The sequence below is a fragment of the Phoenix dactylifera genome, chromosome 4 (assembly GCF_051530095.1).
Source record: "Phoenix dactylifera cultivar Ajwa chromosome 4, Ajwa_hap1_PhDact_Kaust_v1.1, whole genome shotgun sequence".
NCBI classification, from domain to species: Eukaryota; Viridiplantae; Streptophyta; class Magnoliopsida; order Arecales; family Arecaceae; genus Phoenix; species Phoenix dactylifera.
In genome coordinates this window covers 17,181,498-17,187,404 of record NC_143193.1, presented here as the reverse complement: position 1 = coordinate 17,187,404, position 5,907 = coordinate 17,181,498, and the positions used below count along the sequence as shown (strand labels likewise).

Here is a 5,907-nt window from a genome sequence, read left to right as displayed (position 1 = left end):
GGCTGTGTTTCTTTTTGGGATGGAGGAGGAGTGTGTTGAAATTGAATCGAGGGACGGTAGGGATGAATATTTTGTGGGGTTTGAAAATTCTGAGGATTTTGAAAATTTTGGGAATAGGGTTGGGCTGTGTTCGAAGCTTGCTACTTCCAAGAAAAGTTTGGATGATTTCGCCATCCCGGGTTATATGTATTGAAAAATGGATCAGTACCCGGTCTAGGCTGTGTTTGAGCATCATTGATGTGTTCTTGTACGAGTTCGGGGAATTGGGGCGCTGAAGGGCACTCATGAATAGGGTGGGATGGGCTAGAACAGATAGTACACACTTGTGCTTGGGAAGAGTTCATGTAATGCCCACCTATCATTAGTTGGTCAATCTTATGGGACAATGCATCTACCTTGCTAGACAGGTCCATAGAATGATTTATTTCACAAATGGTCCCTTTTCTTTGAGAACTCAGGGGTGCTTGACGAGAACAGGAAGCATGGTGGAGGGAGTTTTCATTTAGATTTTCAAATAATTGCCATGCTTCATGCTCATTTTGAAGCATGAATGTCCCCCCGCATGCAGCATCGATCATCTGACGGTTTCGTTCAGTCAATCTGTCATAGAAACATTGCACTAGCTGCCACTTAGGTATTTGATGATGAGGGCATTTACGGATTAGGTCCCGAAATCTCTTCCAAGTTTCATAAAATTCTTCTCCCTCAGTTTGGGAGAAGCTTGTAATGGCACGTCTAAACTGGTTCGTTCTTCCTATAGAAAAGTATTTTTTTAGGAATTCTTGTTGCATTTGATCCCAAGAACGAATCGAGTTGGCTTCTAAAGAATTCAGCCATTGTTTGGCTCTATATTTAAGGGAGAAGGGGAATAATCTAAGTTTTAGATCATCATCAATAAAGTTCTGAATCTTGACAGTGGTGCAAATCTCAAGAAATTCATCTAGGTGTTTATATGGGTCTTCATTGGTGAGCCCATAAAAAGATGGGAGCATTTGGATCACACTAGATTTTATTTCATATTGTACAGCTGCTACTTCAGGTAATCAAATGCAATATGGGGAAGTGTAAATGGTGGGAGTAAAGTACTCCCTCAGGAGTTTGGGTTATTCTTCAGTCATCTCAGGGGGTGGGAATGATTCTAAGGTTTTGATTTCAGCTCGAATATTTCTAAGGGTCTGTTCTATTTCAGGGTCAAAAGGTAATAGGTCACGTACTCTAGAACGACTCTCTTGCATACACTAGTACTTGATCAATCAAGCATGCAATAAAAGAAAAACACATAAATCCTTGTATTTGTCCTAAAATCACTAGACAGCTCCTAACTGGTTTGAAGATGGCACCTAAGCCTCCAATCCGGTCTAATGAACTGAGTTGACCGGGTAAGTAGAGGGGTCACGATGCGTTCGCAAAGGTCCCACTTAAAACCCACTTGCCTCGAACAGATGAACTGTCTCCTTTATAGGGACAAAGCTTGCCTAGACATCAACTAAGCCACAGAGCGAAATTGGTGCAACTTTCGGTGATCTTCGTCCTATTGAGCTCGAATGTTCTTAGATCCAACATCTAATTGATTTTAATTAAAGTGACACTATGTGAGATTGAGTTCACCTAAATTGGGCAAGAGTCCGGTGATGAAATCCGGCTCTTATCTTGTTGGGGTGATTGCCCTTACTATGTGCGGATTAATTTGTATATGTGTATCAAGAATGCATTCACACTTTTGCTGAAATTAAAATCAAACAATCAGCACAAAATTTCAAGCTAATAATTAATTTAAATAAGAAAGGTTTAGAGGTTACCAAAGAGAATTTTTCCAGCGAATATATATATATATATATATTTTTGGCAAACCTCTATAGCATTCTCTTTCCAGCAGTTCTCCTTTTGATCATCCCAGATTTTTTTTTTCTCGATTCCTGATCAAATAATACAAAAAAAAATAAAAATTAGTAAGAAAGAAAAAAAAAGATAAGAAAAGTAACAACAATCGAAAATAATTTTTATTTTATTTTAGATATATATATATATTGAAAGTTTTTTTTTTAAAAAAAAAAATAATGATAGGAAAAATAACTATGCTAGCAATCCCCGGCAACGGTGTCAAAAATTGATCGGTTATTTCAATTTCAAAAATAAACCACGCAATAGCACGTATCCTGTAGGATAGTGATTACTGTTGGGAACCCGCCCATGCCGCAGAAAATTCAAAAAAATTCAGATGGTAGCGGAAACATAAGCGGGATTGACGTCATCTCATGAACGTTGTTTCATGAACTATTCGTAGATGGGTAAGGATTAAAACTTTTAAAACCTTTAGGAAGATCAGATCTTCACCTTGTGCGGGTAGATGATCACCGCAAACTGATGATCGTGGTTTTGGATGAAGGTTCGCTTGAAGCCGTTCAAGTGCCCGGCCTCTACGGGTATCCACACGAAGCAGGAACCGATCCAAGCTTTCTATCTCCCCGGGGTGCTAGCTCCCTTGCAGAGATAACTTTGATGGCTGATCACCTCCCTTTACTTCAACTCTTGAATGATAGAGGGAGGAGGAAGAAGATGAAGGGGTCAAGGGAGAAGATCCAAAAGGCTAGATGCAGCCTTTCCTTTTACTTGTGTTGAATCCCAAACGAAGGAGGAAGAAGAAGACTATCAAGGCCCTTTTCCTTCTTGCTTGCGGCTGATCCAAGAGGAGAGAAGGGTGGCCACGAATTGGAGAGGAGGAGGGCTTCTAAAATGCTTGCCCTAGCTGCCGCCCACCTCCCTTTTTAAAGACATGAAGGGCTCCTACAAGTTAGGAGCCCTTGACTTATTTCCAAGAGGGGGCGCCGGCCCCCTTCTCTTCATGCCGCACCAATCAAGAGGATAGGGGCTCATGCCCCTCTTACTTGGTTAACCTAATCCTCCTCCAAGGAGGATTAGGTGTCCTTCTCATGGTTTAGTCCTAATCTAATTAGGATTAACCAAATCATGAATCAATCGGGTTCAATCTATGCTAGTCCTAATCCAATTAGAACTTGAATGAACCATGACTCTATTGAACTCTTCAATCCTAACCCAATTAGGAGTCATGTTGATTCATTAGATTAATAATTAATTATGACTTAAGAAATCCTAATCCAATTAGGACTTGTTTAATTCTAGTCCTAATCCAATCAGGACTCTTATTTGAATTCGAAGTCCTAATCCGATTAGGACTCTAGGAATCCTATTCTAAGTAGGAATCCAATTTTAATTCAAATCTCCTAATCTAATTAGGATTGTAGGAATCCTACTCCAAGTAGGAATCCCAGTCCTACTCCAATTAGGATTCCCAATCCTAATCCAATTAGGACTCTAGGAATCCTACTCGAAGTAGGATTCGTGTTTTAAGTCTAATTAATCAATTCCCATTCCTTCTTCAACTTATTATCAATCGAATTGATTACTGGTGATTCATAATCACTTTCCAACCATCGGATCGGTCAATACTTCTAGTGTGTGTGACCCCATAGGTTCTACTCTGACTGGTAGTGAGATATATTGTGATCTCTATCACAATATCATTGAAAACTCCTTTCAATGAATTGGAACGATTCCAACTCTACTCATTAGGATTAATCGATCATCGAGATAATCCCTATGAGTCCCACCATCCACCAGTGACACCTAGCAGCATGTAGTGGCTACCCAGCAGAATAGAATGATGAACCTCTAGGTGCAGTTATTGTGTGATACAGTCCTTCTATTGTGGATCCCTACAAGACGGAGGTCATGGATAACTCGTCAAACCCCTTCGTCTGTCATATGTCAAGATTTATTCGACTTGAGTTCGAGAGCGGAGAACTCTTTCTCTACTGTGCAATCTGCCCCGGCCGAGGTCTTACGAACTCAATCTTATAAATCACATAGGATCTCTCCTTATCTATCAAGGTCGATAGATTCCTTATAGGTGCATACCCTACTCCTACAGTGAACCTACTGCAGCCAATCTACACTGCATGGACCTATATGGCTAGAGACCATGTATGTGTGCAGTCAAACTATAATAACCTCACTGTGAGTAGCCGAAGCATCGCAGGTCAAAGGACCAGTCACACTACTGCAACATCAAGCAAGTCACTGACGAGTGGATAGACATCCAAGTGACTTCTTGTATTGGTCACGCTCAGTACCCTTGTTCTCTAACAAGCACCTACACTATTACTTCAGTGTCCCTACACCGTGGACTCGAGTCTCGTCCATCCATAGGGAAAGTAATGTGTGCACTGATCTCATCGGATCGATCACCATCCTCGTGATGATCTATCGATCAGGAGCGTTTAGAAATTAATCACTAATGATACATGGCTCAAATTCTCAACTCCTGAGAATATGCATCATCATCTTATTCATTCCTTGGACGATTCATAGACACAATAATAATATGAATGAAAAAGATGCCTTTCATTTATTCAATAATAATAAAGTCAAGTACAAATTATGTCCTAGAATTAATAATGTGTCAGCCAAAATTGGCTTCTAGGGCATACATTTAATAATTACGGGTGTCGGTCCACAGGGATTGGAGATAAGTTATTTTTCTTTTAAAAATAAATCACGAAGAAGAATTTGCTAACTTGATTTAACTAAATTAATCTATGAGTACGAATTGAAATTTATCAAAGTAGATGGATCTAGGGTTTGGAATCCACCGCGTAGCATTGCATTAGGGACTGTGTTCTTAATTTTTATCTTTTGAAGAGGCATGCAAAATTGGCTACAAGCCTTTTAAAATAAAAACATAAAGAGTGTTAAGAAGATCCATCTTCGGTATAGCATGAAGTGTCTACCTAAGTATGCTAATCTAGGGTGCAGCACACCTCATCTTCCTAGGCATGGATCATCTTAGACTACTTTAGCAAACATGATTAGTAACTAGCATGCTCAAAGTTTAAATATCATAAAGGAATATTTCATTGAAAATTAGAATTTAAACAAGCTCCAAAAATATTAAAAGAGTAAGAACTACAATGCCCTGATACATTACTAGGGCTTCATCCAGCCCTAGATTGGATGTTTAGCTGAGCATGGCTTCTGGATGACCTCCCATCTGCAAATGAAAGCCTTCACCTCCCATCATTCCCAAAATATCACAAAACATTCTCTTTCCTCCCCCCCTCTTTCTCTTTTTTTTTTTTATTTCTCTTCTCTCTTCTTCCACGCACGGCTTTCTCCTTCCTTTTATTCACCGAAACAGGGGGTCCCCTGTTTTCTCAACCGAGCTCCCCCTTTCTCCTCTCTTTCGTCTTCCTCTTATAGATCGCTGAAAACCCAGCGGTCGATTCCCAGAGAGGAGGAGGGCGTGGTCTGCGGTCTTTGATCTCGCGGAGGCTGGATTATGGGCGCTGTTGCATGCGGCTGATGGCTGGAAATAGGCGTGATCTGTGAAGCTCGGACGCGGAAGAGTTTGGCTCACAGGCTGCTGCGGCTTCCTTGATGGTTGGCTGGAGGATCCAACGGATGCATTCCGGGCGAATTACGGGGAGATTGGATCACGGAAGAGGAGGATATGCTAGGAGATTGATGATCGCTAGCTGCACGCGGCTGATGGCGGAACACCCGAGGACGCTGGGATGGGCCGATCACACTAAGAGCTAGGAATCCAGAGGAAGAGTCGCTACGCCATCTCTGGGATTCGGAAGCTAGTGGCTGGATCGACGATGATTGCGGAGGAGATTCGGTGTGGATGCGGGAGAGCTGAAGAAGAAGGTGGCTGGATCGGTGGCTTCGGATGCTCCGTGGATGGCTGATCACGGACGGCTAGGAAGAGAGACTGGCCGCGGGATCGATGGGAGGACACCGTGGAAGGTGGACGGCCGCGGGATCGCCGGGAAGACGCAGTGGAAGGTGGATGGCCGAGATGCTCTGCGGGAGGAAGAAGATGAACAG

At 41.9% G+C, this 5,907-nt stretch overlaps 1 non-coding gene across 1 annotated transcript; it reads left to right on the top strand.

Moving 5' to 3' along the window:
• Positions 1 to 636: 636 nt before the first annotated feature.
• Positions 637 to 742, top strand: LOC149753694 (small nucleolar RNA R71). Its single transcript, XR_016409289.1, has one exon. It is a non-coding gene; the product is annotated as a small nucleolar RNA R71 (small nucleolar RNA).
• Positions 743 to 5,907: the final 5,165 nt, after the last annotated feature.